Source organism: Hylobates moloch, unplaced genomic scaffold (assembly GCF_009828535.3).
Source record: "Hylobates moloch isolate HMO894 unplaced genomic scaffold, HMol_V3 SCAFFOLD_2, whole genome shotgun sequence".
NCBI lineage: Eukaryota > Metazoa > Chordata > Mammalia > Primates > Hylobatidae > Hylobates > Hylobates moloch.
Window position 1 is genome coordinate 138,022,791 of NW_026652277.1, and position 15,063 is coordinate 138,037,853.

The window sequence follows — 15,063 nt, forward strand, 5'->3', positions numbered from 1 at the left end:
AAAAAAACAATAAAAAGTAAAGTCTAATAAATACATAAATCAATAAAAAAACAATAAAAAGTAAAGTCTAATAAATACATAAATCAATAACATAGTCTTATTATCATTATCAAGTATTATGAACTGTACGTAATTGTTTGTGTTATGCTTTTCTATGACTGGCAGCTCAGTAGGTTTGTTTACACCAGCATCACCAAAACATATGAATCATGTTGTGCAATACTACCTCAGAGGGCTATAACATCACTAGGTGATAGGAATTTTTCAACTCCATTATAATCTTATGGAACCATCATCATATATGTAGTCTGTGGTTGACCAAAATGTCATTATGTGGCATGACTGTAATGGTGTTCACAAAAGTAGGTTTATAAAATACAATTTTATTTTTAGCATTATTCATGTAACATTAACACAAGATAATTTTTAATTCATTTCTACTGATTTCATTACACCTTATCTCATGAATGAATCATTTTTATTGTACCAGTTTCCAAACTCTTGGCTATTTATCCTTCTTCAATGTTGTGTTACATGAAATGTAGTAATGAACATCCCCATCCATCAATTTTTTTGTGCTAGATTATTTCTTTAGACATATTTTTATAGGTAAAGCTACAGGGCCAAAAACTTTAAATGCTTTGAACTTCTTGAAACACAATACAAATTTAATTTCTATAAAATTATATATTCATATTGTAAGGGTTAATATCTGAGATGTGTCACTTCATATTTTCTACAACTTTGATTATTACAATTTTTAAAACTTCTAATTTGATAGTTGAAAAATACTTCACTGATCTTTTCAATAATATTTTGTCAACTACGAGTGACATTTCACATGCTTTCAGGTGTTGCTGGTGATCTCTTATCTCCTTACGTGAATCTTTGTGCACTTTCTGCCATTTTCATTTGAGTTTCACTCTTATGCTTTTTTATTTAAAAAAATTTATATATTAGTGAAAATAATCTTCTTTCTTATCTACTACAAATGTTTCCAAGTCTGTGATTTATATCAAAATGTATATTTTTGGTGCAACAATGTTTGCATATTTAACTATATTAGTTATATTTATTCTGTTTTCAGCTCAACAATTTCCTCTGCCTTGAAGCCTTTTTCCAGCATACCTCAGCTTACAATGATTTCTCATATGTGATTGAATTCACTATAAGCATTTTACCTTATTCAATGGTTAATTGCAGACTGCTTTTAAATGTTTCATATTTTATACATATTCACATTTGTCATTTTATTTATACTTTGATTTTACCCCTAAATATTGAATTTTATTTAGTATATAAATTATTTATGTTTTATTTTATTATTATGTTTCACCCCTTTCACAGTGAATAGCACAAGACCTTGCCCATGCAGTTATTTAGTAGGAATTTCTTACGGATTTCTTAATTTTTTGCATATAGTAGGTGAAACAGATATTTTATACACAGTTTTCTTTTAAAAACTCTTGATTACTTTTATATAATCCATGGATGGCATTATCTAGTTCAGTGGCTTTCTATACAAATATACCTGTAACTGTACTTTACTTTAATCCATTCGGGATGCTGTGCTTTAGGAATGGTTTAGTAATATCCTTAAACATGCCTTACCTTGACTAGGCTATTACTTGAGCAATGAAAGAAGAGCAGACTTTGCCAAAATAAAATATTGAGTGTAAACTGTATCCCAGATAAGATGAAATAAGTATTAATAATGAAACTTGGGCTTATAATTTAAATCCTCTAGGGCATTTTGTGAATGTGCACGATTAATTCTGTTTATGAAATTTTGTTGCTTTTTAGTGAAAACAAAATTTGAAACTTTCGAGGTTCAGTAACTAAACCTTGAGGGTAATAACATATGCAGTCTGTGCTTACTGTGCGATAGTGTAACTTTTGTTTTTTAAGATCTCTGTTTTCTTCTAGGGTATTTTTTGATTGAGATATCTCTCTCCCTGCTAGAGTTGCAGGTGGAATTACCTTCCTGCTAAAGAAAACCTAGCTCTTTAAAACTGGCTCTTTGTTGAAACTAAAGAAATTTAATGATTAAAAATAAATAATAGATTTGAAAGAAAAAAATTAAGATTGTCACCAGTAAGATTATGTTTACAGAGACTCTCCAGTCCTAATAAATAATATTAGATAAGACTCTAATAACTTTGACCAGTTTTCTTCCTGATTAAATTTGAAGTGAATTCCCTAAATTTTTAACGTTTAATGACTCTGTATTAATTCTCTTCATTCCTGGGAAAAGTAGGAGGATAAGGGTAAACATTTAAAATCATACACAAATACAAAAATGGACAAAGTTGTTTTTAAAAGTGGAACTCTTATCCTCAAAGAGCGTATTTTAATTACCAAAACAAGTTCTAGTATTTGATATTACAGTAGGAAAATTACTGTAGCAAAACGTGTTAACAATACATGTGTTACCTTGCCTTGGCCTTACAGTACAGTAGGGAAATTATAGCTAACAACCATTTATTGTATATTTCAAAGTATCTTGAAGAGAAGTAGTATAATATTCTCAACACAAATAAATAATAAATGCTTGAGGTTATGTATATCCCAATTTCCCTTATTTCACCATCACACATTGTATACAGGTATCAAAATAGCACGTGTATCCCCAAAACATATACATTAGATATGAATTAAAAAGTAAACAGTTGTACTGCTATGAGATCAGAAAGACAGTCTGCTAAGGTTTTGTTTGTTTTTGTTTTTTCCCTAGGATTTGGGTGGAAAATATGCAAAGCCTAATGGTGATCTTTAAAGGTTACCTGTAATGTCACAGAATAACTCCAAGTTGAAAAAGAAAGCTGAAGTAATAGCCTGGAAAATAGTTCATATAATTTATCAATATAGATTAAAAAGATTTGTCATGATTTGTTTCCTATCATTCACCCTCTACTTCTTTCATCCTAAAAGCACACAAATGATTTTCAGAAGCCTGTGCTCCTACAATGTAATGCATGCCTCATTGAATCTGATATTATAATTGGTTCTTGGGTGGGTCTCAGTTATCAAAACCAATTGTAATCAAATCCCATATTCTTGGCCAATGATTATTTAAAGAAATTAGATGAAAACAAAGCAACAACTAGTTGGTTCTCATGAGCACATCACATTACTGGCTCAATGACGTTGCACAAAATGTCATTCATTTTGTCTCTTGGGGTTCTAGTTGTTGATGGCAGTAATCTTTTTTTCTCTTGGAGACAGAGTAAGAACGTTCAGAAGTGAATGGAACCAAGAGAATCAAGAGACATAAAACCAGAGCTGTGTTTTCCCTGTTCCTTCTGTGGATTTGTCTGTGATGTAAAATGATTGCATTAGTCAGGGTTCTCCAGAGAAACAGAACCAATAGAAAATGTGAGAATGAGATAAATTATTTTAAAAATTGGCTCATGCAATTGTGGAGGCTGGCAAGCTACTCAGGGAAAACTTGATATTGCAGTCTTGATTCTTAAGGCAGTGTAGAGGCAAAATTTCTGATGTCCTCCTAGGGATGTGAGTCTTCTGTCTTAAGGTCTTCAGCTGACTGAATGAGGCCCACCCACATGATGAAGGGTAATATGCCTTACTCAAAGTATACTGACTTAAAAGTTAATTACATGTAAAAACATACTTTCATAGGAACCTCTCACCAAGGATTTGACCAAACAACTAGGTACTAAAGCCTAGCCAAGTTACACATAAAATTAACCATCACAATGACTCTTCTTAGTTTGAAGCCACTTTGAGTTGAGATTTCTGATATTTCCAAAAGCATCCTAACTAATATTATGAAAAAGCAGGAGAGAAACTTGACAGCAAACAAGAGTAAAAATGGATAAATAAATATGAAACACACAAGGAATGAGTTGACTGATGATTTGCAGTCTGTTTCAATATCCCTTGTATTATATTTCTGTAAAATTTATAAGACTAGATTTCTTCTTCCAATTTTTGTACAAGTGTAGAAATTTCTATTATACGAAAACATTAGAAAAACAAGATTACCTTGTTTCCTATCCAGATATGTAGTTCTATCAATTTAGTAAGGAAACTCATTCAATTGATTCTGGTATTTAATTCTCATATTAATACATCTTATAAATTTTATATGGCTTGACCTGGGTGGAAGATAGACATAGGCAAGAATGATTATGTTGTTATTTAATCCACTAGACTCTTGTTCTGTACATTTCTTTTGTTCAGCATCAACTTTTAAAAATATACATACTTTATAGGAGAACAATAATCCTGACTCTGTTTCTGGGAAAATCCTTCCAGCAGAATGTAATGCTACATGATGATTGAAATCTAGTCTTTAATGAAATATTTGGACCATGTCCTTATGAACCTATGATCTCAGAATAAGGGTAACAGAATAAGATGATTCACTATTTCACATGTAAATCTGTGAATATGAAGTCTAAATAATGACTCCATTTATGAAAGGAAGAGAACGATATCCTCAAATATTTTAGTGGTCAGTAACTAAAAAAACCATGTCCTTAAAAAAAATTAATTAAAGGCGTTCCTCAGCTAACAATAAGATAAATCAAAATAAAAAAGCCAAGGAAAAATTTTGTTATCCAAAAGCTACCAGGAAAAATTAATATTGGTTAAACACAAAACTATATAAATAATTATAATATAAAATTAAAGGCTGGGGGCGGTGGCTCACGCCTGTAATCCCAGCACTTTGGGAGGCCGAGGCAGGCGGATCACGAGGTCAGGAGACCGAGACCATCCTGGCTAACACGGTGAGACCCCGTCTCTACTAAAAATACAAAAAATTAGCCGGACGTGGTGGCGGGCGCCTGTAGTCCCAGCTGCTCGGGAGGCTGAGGCAGGAGAATACTGTGAACCCGGGAGGCGGAGCTTGCAGTGAGCTGAGATCGCTCCACTGCACTCCAGCCTGGGCGAGAGAGAGCGAGACTCCATCTCAAAAAAAAAAAAAAAAAAAAAAAAAAATTAAAGTTGGATGTATTGAAAGAAGACATATCAATTTTTAAATAATTTGATAAAATTTTAAAATAATTTTAGACTTTATTGTCAGTAATATCTTCCCTATACATGCAGTCATAACTTGCTATGGAAGCTGGGCTTTTTATATAATCTACATAATTTAAGAAATAGTTTCCAATATATAAACATATACATTTGTCCCGATTTTTCAATCACTGAATCAATTTATCTGTATTCCTATTATAAATTTATCTCTTTTCCAGTAAATATTTTTATTCCTACTGTAATTTCTCTCTTTTCCATTAACTGTAGCACATATGTTACGATCATTTTTTCAAACGTCATGACATTTTTGCTTCAAAATTCCATAAACCTATCAATCAAAAAAGTTACAACTTTTAATGATATCAAATAGAACACCATTATATAGGATATTGTATAGTCCACTCTTATGTACTTCTTTTATAGGTTCTTGATCCGTAACATAACTATTTCTTGACAAAATAAAGAGGGTGTTTATATAAGCAAGAGCAGCAGGAATGGAATTTTCCATGCAAGATTTCCTAGGATTTCCCATGTTGTTCATAAAATCTGATGAATTATACTTTTAAACTTATAATTCTTATATAAAACTATTAGAAGCTCCTATGCCCTACTTATGCTCTTTCTTCAAAAAAAGTGGAGGTATAAATTAAGTTTCCTATTGGAATGGGTACTCAAAGACTCTCTATCAACCAGGGTCTTGTGTTTACACAGGAAGGACAAAAGTTTCCTATGATAGGTCACATACATAAAAGTCCTTATTCAAGTTTGGCATAACATTTCCTATGATAGATCACATACATAAAAGGCCTTATTCAAGTTTGACATAACAGGTCAAAGTAAAAATATGGCAGGTCCTTCTGCGGGTATATTTTTATATTAAATCAACCTAATTTTTCCTGGAAAATTGTAATTAAGAAATCTAAATAACTCTTTTAATTCCTTTTGTAAGTAAAATGATATTAGCAAAGCAAAGACAATCATAGGCCAATTACCATCATTTAGTGTTTCCCGAGCTAAATATTGACAGATAAGAGAGGATCTTGTTTGTAACAGAGGCCTTTGTTTAATATGCAGATTTCGATATAAATTTCCCACATGTACTGACTACTTAATTTTATATACCTATTCATTATCTATCAGAATTATATTTAATTATTAAATACGATTAATCCTCTTTTTGCAGTTGAAGTAATTTGACAGTAAGTGACTTTTCCTGGATAAGACATCAATTTACAAAGATGTACAATTAGATTTTGGTACACCTAGGGTAATCAAGAAGAATTTTTAGTTTCAAAGGCTTTTTTGTGTTTTTACTAAAGTGCTAGGTATGTGATAAAATTTTAGACTTCTAATGCTACTAAGCCAGAAGTTCAAAAACTTGGTCTATAGGTCTATAGGTAGCTTTATTATACAAAGGGACAAACATTTGCAGTCAACACAGTAGTACTTATGTAGTCAGATCAGTTTTAAAATAGGCAGAATAAAAAGTATCTTAGTAAGTGGTATTGAAGAAAACATCATAATGCCCAAACTTCCTTTTGGTTAAAACATTACCTTAGTAATTTCCATTAAAAGCAGCCATATCAATTCCGAGGAATGATTCAGATCAATTCTCTCAGCATGGAGATTAAATATTTTAATTGCTCAACTCTTCTTTCCTATCTTCTGGCTAATATATATAATTAGTCAAATGGGGAATTAAATATTATTATTGGTAGTTTGATAATCCCAGAAGAATGGAACCTCCCTATTGGCTGAGTGGGAATATAGAGTTCAAAGTAAGTGAGTACCTCTAATCTAGGCTTTGGAATTAACCTATAGAGAGAGCTGAGCCTACAAAGTGGATTCTAGGTTTACATATGCATCTTACATGCCTTAGAAGCCCGGTCACTAGCAACACAGATAGTACAAGAATGATATAGTTAGCGAAAGACTTTATTGTTATAAAGAATGAAAACTGCATCTCAGAAAATATCATACTCTCCCCAATCCAATTAGATTAGCTGTTTAAGGGGAAGGAATGGGTAATTAGATACAGAGACAAACCATTAGACTTCATTATAATATCCACTATATTCTCAGTGGCAATCTCCACTCTAGCCTGTGGAAACATCTTAAAAACCTTAAAATAACAATAACAAGAACAACACTAGTATTGTTGTTCTTGTTATTTTGTGTACCTATTAAGCAACTTATAATCACACAAACTTCAATTTTCAAAGGAATGTCCTGAGATATAAAATTGGCTGCCTATACTTGTGAAAACAGAAGTCCAGCCTAAAAAAAAGTGAAACGCTTTCCATCTCTACTCTTTATCACTTAAAATTGAGTAAGATAATTGAAGTCAACAGTAGTTTGTGTAACGAGCAAAGCTGAAAATGCACAAGTTAAGCAAGTTATGTAGTGAACAAATTTGAAAAGTTTACTCAGGATTCAGAAAACTAGGCTAAGATTTGAAAATGAGACAGAAGCTAATAGAAAAGAAAAACAGTTGTTTTTGAAAATGCAACTGAGATTATGGAACATAATTATCTGTGGAATTAATCACCAGATATCCACAGCTCTATGCACATTGACACGATGTTGAAATTAAAATTCAACAGAAATTATCCTGTAAGCATTTATATTGAAACAAAAATCTAGAAATAACCAGTTATCAGATTTTCTACTCAGAAAATAAATATTAGAGGAAAATGAGTTTCTGCTCCAAGAAATGTATATCCAGATAAATTTCCATTTATGAAAGCAAGAGAAAGATATCCTCAAATATTTTAGTAGTCAGAAACTAAAATAACCGTATTCTTAAAAATTATTAATTCAAATCTTTCCTCAGCTAACAATAAGGTAAATCAAATAAGAAAGCCAAAGAAAAATTTTATTATCCAAAAGCTACCAGGGAAAATTATATTGGTTAAACACAAAACTATATAAATAACTATAATATAAAATTAAAGTTGGATGTATTGAAAGAAAAGATACTAATTTTTAAATAATAATTTCATAAAAAAACTTTTTTGTGAACATAATTTTATCTCATTTTTACATTAACAAATAATACTTTATGTGGTTACCATGGACAACATATTGTTTTGAAGTGTATATATACATTGTGGAATGACCAACTCCAGCTAATTAGCATATGCATTACATCACATAATTATCATTTTTGTAGTAAGAATACATTACATCTACTCTCTTAGCATTTTTAAGAATACAATATATTTTTTACTATGGTCACAAGTTATCTATTTTAGGGTTGTAAAATATTATATTCTAAAGCCCAAGCGCATACATCTATTTTACAGTTGTAAAATAGATATCTTGAGCTTATTCTTCCTATCTAATGATGTTTTGTAGCCATTGACTAACATATCTTCAACTACCCATATCACACACACAACCTCACCAGCCCCTGGCAACCTCTAGTCAGCTTTTCTTCTATAAGATCAACTATTTTAGAATTCATACATGAGTGAGATTATGCAGTATTTGTCTTTCTTTGCATGGTTTATTTTAATTAACATAATGTCCTTCAGGTTTATTTATGTTGTCACAAATAACAGGATTTTCCTTCTTTTTATGGCTGAATAGTATTCCATGGTGTTTATGTACCACATTTTCTCTAGCCATTGATCCACTAATGGACACTTAGATTAATCCCATATCTGGTTATTGCAAATAATGCTGCAATGAACATGGGAGTGCAGATACCCTTTCAGCATACTGAATTCTGTTTCTTCAATATATATACTCCATAGTGAGATTGCAGAATGTGGTAGTTCTATTTTAAAAATTTTGAGGAACCTCCATACCATTTTTCATAATGGCTGTACTAATTTACCTGCCCACCAACAGTATACTAGCATTGCCTATTTTTCTTTATTTCTTATTTATTTATTTATTATATTTTAAGTCTTGGGGTACATGTGCAGAATGTGGAGGTTTGTTACATAGGTATACACGTGCCATGGTGGTTTGCTGCATCCTTATCCTGTCATCTACATTAGATATTTCTCTGAATGCTATCCCTCCCTTAGACCCTCACACCCAATAGGCCCTGGTGTGTGAGGTGCCCCTCCCTGTGTCCATGTGTTCTCATTGTTCAACTCCCACTTATGAGTGAGAACATGCAGTGTTTGGTTTTCTATTCTTGTGTTAGTTTACTGAGAAATGATGGTTTCCAGCTTCATCCATGTTCCTGCAAAGGGCATGAACTCATCCTTTTTTATGGCTGTATAGTATTTTATGGTGTATATGTGCCACCTTTCCTTTATCCAGTCTATCATTGGTGGACATTTGGGTTGGTTCCAAGTCTTTGCTATTGTGAACAGTGCCACAATACACATATGTGTGCATGTATCTTTATAGTAGAATTATTTATAATTCTTTGGGTATGTACCCAGTAATGGGATTGCTGGGTCAAATGGTATTTGTAGTTCTAGATCCTTGAGGAATTGCCACACTGTCTTTCACAATAGTTGAATTAATTTACACTCCCATCAACAGTGTAAAAGTGTTCCTATTTCTCCACATCCTCTCCAGCATATGTTGTTTCCTGACTTTTTAATGATGGTCATTCTAACTGGTGTGAGATGGTATCTCATTGTGGTTTTGATTTGATTTTCTCAAATGACCAGTGATGATGAGCCTTTTTTCTTATGTTTGTTGGCTGCATAAATGTCTTCTTTTGAGAAGGATCTGTTCATATCCTTTGCCCACTTTTTGATGGGGTTGTTTTTTATTTTTTCTTGTAAATTTGTTTAAGTTCTGTGTAGATTCTGGATATTAGCCCTTTTTCAGATGGACAGATTGCAAAAATTTTCTCCCATTCTGTAGGATGCCTGTTCATTCTGGTGGTAGTTTCTTTTCCTGTACAGAAGCTCTTTAGTTTAGTTAGATCCCATTTGTCTATTTTGGATTTTGTTGCCACTGCTTTTGGTGTTTTAGTCATGAAGTCTTTGCCCATGCCTGTGTCCTGAATATTATTGCCTAGATTTTCTTCTAGGATTTTTATAGTTTTAGGTTGTATGTTTAAGTCTTTAATCCACCTTGAGTTAATTTTTGTATAAGGTTTAAGGAAGGGATCCAGTTTCAGCTTTCTGCATATGGCTAGCCAGTTTTCTCAGCACCATTTGTTAAATAGGGAATCCTTTCCTCGTTGCTTGTTTTTGTCAGGTTTGTCAAAGATCATATTGTTGTAGACGTGTGGTGTTATTTCTGAGCCCTCTGTTCGGTTCCATTTGTCTATATATCTGTTTTGGTACCAGTACCATGCTGTTTTGGTTACTGTAGCCTTGTAGTATAGTTAGAAGTCAGGTAGTGTGTTGCCTCCAGCTTTGTTCTTTTTGCTTAGGATTGTCTTGGATATGTGGGCTCTTTTTTGGTTCCACATTAAATTTAAAGTAGTTTTTTTCCAATTCTGTGAAGAAAGTCAATGGTAGCTTGATGGGAATAGCATTGGATCTATATATTACTTTGGCAGTATGGCCATTTTCATGATATTGATTCTTCCTATCCATGAACATGGAATATTTTTCCATTTGTTTGTGTCACTCTTCTTTCCTTGAGCAGAGGTTTGTAGTTCTCCTTGAAGAGGTTCTTCACATCCCTTGTAAATTGTATTCCTAGATATTTTATTGTCTTTGTAGCAACTGTGAATGGAAGTTCATTAATGAATTGGCTCTCATTTTGTCTGTTATTGTTGTATAGGAATGCTTGTGTTTTTTGCACATTGATTTTGTATCCTGAGACTTTGCTGAATTTACTTATCAGCTTAAGGAGTTTTTGGGCTGAGACGATGGGCTTTTCTAAATATACAATCATGACATCTGAAAACAGATGGGTGGTGGGTTTGTCATTAATAGCTCTTATTATTTGAGATACATTCCATCAATATTGAGAACTTTTGGCATGAAGGGGTGCTGAATTCTGTCAAATGCCTTTTCTGCATCTATTGAGATAATTATGTGGTTTTTGTCATTGGTTCTGTTTATGTGATGGATTACATCTATTGAATTGCATATGTTGAAACAGCCTTGCATCCCAGGGATGAAGTTGACTTGATCATACTTGGTAAGCTTTTTGATGTGCTGCTGGATTTGATTTGCCAGTACTTTATTGAGGATTTTCACATTGATTTTCATCAGGAACATTGGCCTGAAATTTTCTTTTTTTGTTGTGTCTCTGCCAGATTTTGGTATCAGGATGAGGCTGGCCTCATAAAATCTTTAGTGAGGATTTCCTGTTTTTCTATTGTTCGGAATAGTTTCCGAAGGAATCGTACCAGCTCCTCTTTGTACCTCTGGTAGAATTCAGCTGTGAATCCGTCTGGTCCTGGACATTTTTGTGGTTGGTAGGCTATTAATTACTGCCTCAATTTCAGAACTTGTTATGGGTCTATTCAAGGAGTTGACCTTTTCCTGGTTTAGTCTTGGGAGGGTGTATGTGTCCAGGAATTTATCCATTTCTTCTAGATGTTCTAGTTTATTTGCCTAGAGGTTTATAGTATTCTCTGATGGTAGTTTTTATTTCTGGGGGATTGGTGGTGATATACCCTTTATCATTTTTTATTGCATCTATTTGATTCTTCTCTCTTTTCTTCTTTATTTGTCTAGCTAGCAGTCTATATTGTTGATCTTTTCAAAATTCACCTGCTGGATTCATTGATTTTTGAAGTGTTTTTCATGTCTCTCTCTCCTTCAGTTTCTGCTCTTATCTTAGTTATTTCTTGTCTTCTGCTAGCTTTTGAACTTGTTTGCTCTTGCTTCTCTAGTTCTTTTAATTGTGATGTTAGGATATCGATTTTAGATCTTCCCTGTTTTCTCTTGTGGGCATCAGTGCTATAAATTTCCTTCTACACACTGCTTTAAATGTGTCCTAGAGATTCTGGTATGTTATGTCTTTGTTCTCTTTGGTTTCAAAGAACATCTTTATTTTTGCCTTCATTTCATTATTTACACAGTACTCATTCAGTAGCAGGTTGTTCAGTTTCAATGTAGTTGTGCAGTTTTGAGTGAGTTTCTTAATCCTGAATTCTAATTTGATTGCACTGTGGTCTGAGAGACTGTTTCTTATGATTTCCATTCTTTCACATTTGCTAAGGAGTGTTTTACTTCCAATTATGTGGTCAATTTTAGAATGACTGTGATGTGGTGCTGAGAATAATGTACATTCTGTTGATTTAGGGTGGAGATTTCTTTAGATGTCTATTAGGTCTGCTTGGTCCACAGCTGAGTTCAAGTCCTGGATATCTTTGTTAATTTTCTGTCTTGTTGATCTGTCTAGTGTTGACAGTGAGGTGTTAAAGTCTCCCACTATCATTGTGTGGGAGTCTAAGTCTCATTTTATGTCTCTAAGAACTTGCTTTATGAATCTGGGTGCTCCTGTATTGGGTGCATATATATTTAGGATAGTTAGCTCTTCTTGTTGAATTGATCCCTTTACCATTATGTGATGGCCTTCTTTGCCTCTTTTGATCTTTGTTGGTTTAAAGTCTGTTTCATCGGAGACTAGGATTGCAATCTCTGCTTTTTTTCCTTTCCATTTGCTTGGTAAATATTCCTCCATCCCTTTATTTTGAGCCTATGTTTGTCTTTACACATGAGATGGGTCTCCTGAATACAGCACACTGATGCATCTTGACTCTTTATCCAATTTCCCAGTCTGTGCCTTTTAATTGGGCATTTAGTCCATTTACATTTAAGGTTAATATAGTTATATGTGAATTTGATCCTGTCATTATGATGCTAGCTGGTTATTTGGCCTGTTACTTGATGCTGTTTCTTCATAGCACTGATGGTCTTTACAATTTGGCATGTTTTTGCAGTGGCTGGTACCAGTTGTTCCTTTTCATGTTTAGTGCTTCCTTCAGGAGCTCTTGTAAGGCAGGCCTGTTGGTGGTGAAATCTCTCAGCATTTGCTTGTATGTAAAGGATTTTACTTCTTCACTTATGAAGCTTAGTTTGGCTGAATATGAAATTCTGGGTTGAAAATTATTTTCTTTAAGAATGTCGAATATTGGTTCCTGCTCTCTTCTGGCTTGTAAGTTTTCTGCTGAGAGAGCCACTGTTAGTCTGATGGGCTTCCCTTTGTGGGTAACCTGAACTTTTTCTCTGGCTGCCCTTAACATTTTTTACTTCATGTCGACCTTGGTGAATCTGATGATTATGTGTCTTGGGGTTGCTCTTCTCGAGGAGTATCTTTTGGTGTTCTCTGTATTTCCTGAATTTGAATGTTGGCCTGCCTTGCTAGGTTGGGGAAATTCTTCTGGATAATATCCTGAAGAGTGTTTTCCAACTTGGTTCCATTCTCCCCATCACTTTCAGGTACACCAATCAAACATAGATTTGGTCTTTTCACATAGTCCCATATTTCTTGGAGGCTTTGTTCCTTTCTTTTCACTCTTTTTTCTCTAATCCTGTCTTCTCGCTTTGTTTCATTGAGTTGATCTTCAACCTCTGATATCCTTTCTTCCGCTTGATCGATTTGGCTATTGATACTTATGTATGCTTCATGAAGTCCTCTTGCTGTGTTTTAAAGCTCCATCAGGTCATTTATGTTCTCCTCTAAACTGGTTATTCTAGTTAGCAATTTTTCTAACATTTTTTCAAGGTTCTTAGCTGCCTTGCATTGGGTTAGAACATGCTCCTTTGGCTCGGAGGAGTTTGTTATTACCCATTTTCTTAAGCCTACTTCTGTCAGTTCGCCAAACTCATCCTCCATCCGGGTTTGTTCCCTTGCTGGCAAGGAGTTGTGATCCTTTGGAGGAGAAGAGACGTTCTTGTTTTTAGAGTTTTCAGCCTTTTTGGACTGGCTTCTCCCCATCTTCATTGATTTATCTACCTTTGGTCTTTGATGTTGGTGACTTTCGGATGGGGTCTCTAAGTGGACCTTCTTTTTGTTGATGTCACTACTATTCTTTTCTGTTTGTTTGTTTTCCTTCTAACAGTCAGGCCCCTCTTCTGCAGGTCTGCTGGAGTTTGCTGGAGGTCCACTCCAGACCCTGTTTGCCTGGGTATCAACAGCAGAGGGTGCAGAACAGCAAAGATTGCTGCCTGTTCCTTCCACTGGAAGCTGCGTCTCAGAGGGGCACCTGCCAGATGCCAGTGAGAGCTCTCCTGTATGAAGTGTCTGTCGGCCCCTACTGGGAGGCAACTCCCAGTCAGGATACATGGGGGTCAGGGACCCACTTGATGAGGCAGCCTGTCCCTTATCAGAGCTCGAACGCTGTGCTGGGAGATCTGCTGCTCTTTTAAGAGCTGTCCGGCAGGGGTCCTTAAGTCTACTGAAGCTGTGCCCATAGCCGCTCCTTCCCCCAGGTACTCTGTCCCAGTGAGATTGGGGTTTTATCTAGAAGTCCTTGACAGGGGCTGCCTTTTTTCAGAGATGCCCTGCCTAAAGAAGCAGTCTGTCCACAGCGGCCTTGCTGAGCTGAGGTGGGCGCTGTCCAGTTCGAATTTCCAGGCGGCTTTGTTTACACTGTGTGGGTAAAACTGTCTACTCAAGCCTCAGCAATGGCAGACACCTCTCCCCCGACCAAGCTCCAGCGTCTTGGGTTGACCTCATTCTGCTGTGCTAGCAGTGAGAATTTCAAGGCAGTGCATATTAGCTTGCTAGGCTCTGTGGGAGTGGGACCCGCTGAGCCAGGCACCGAAGGGAATCTCCTGGTTTGCCTGTTGCAAAGGCCATAGGAAAAGCTCAGTATCAGGGCCGAAGTGCACTGTTCCTCCCGGTACAGTCTCTCACAGATTCCCTTGGCTAGGAACAGGAAATTCCTGGACCCCTTGTGCTTCTTGGGTGAGGTGACACCCCACCATGCTTGGGCTTGCCCTCAGTGGGCCACCACCCACTCTCCAACCAGTCCCAAGGAGATGAACCGGGTACCTCAGTTGGAAAGGCAGAAGTCACCCACCTTCTGTATTGATCTTGCTGGAAGCTGCAGACTGGAGCTCTTCCTATTTGGCCATCTTGCCAGCAAATTGTGTTTCCTTTTTTTCTACATCCTCACCAACCCTTGTTACTTTTTTTTATTATTATTATTTTTGATGATAGAAATCCTAG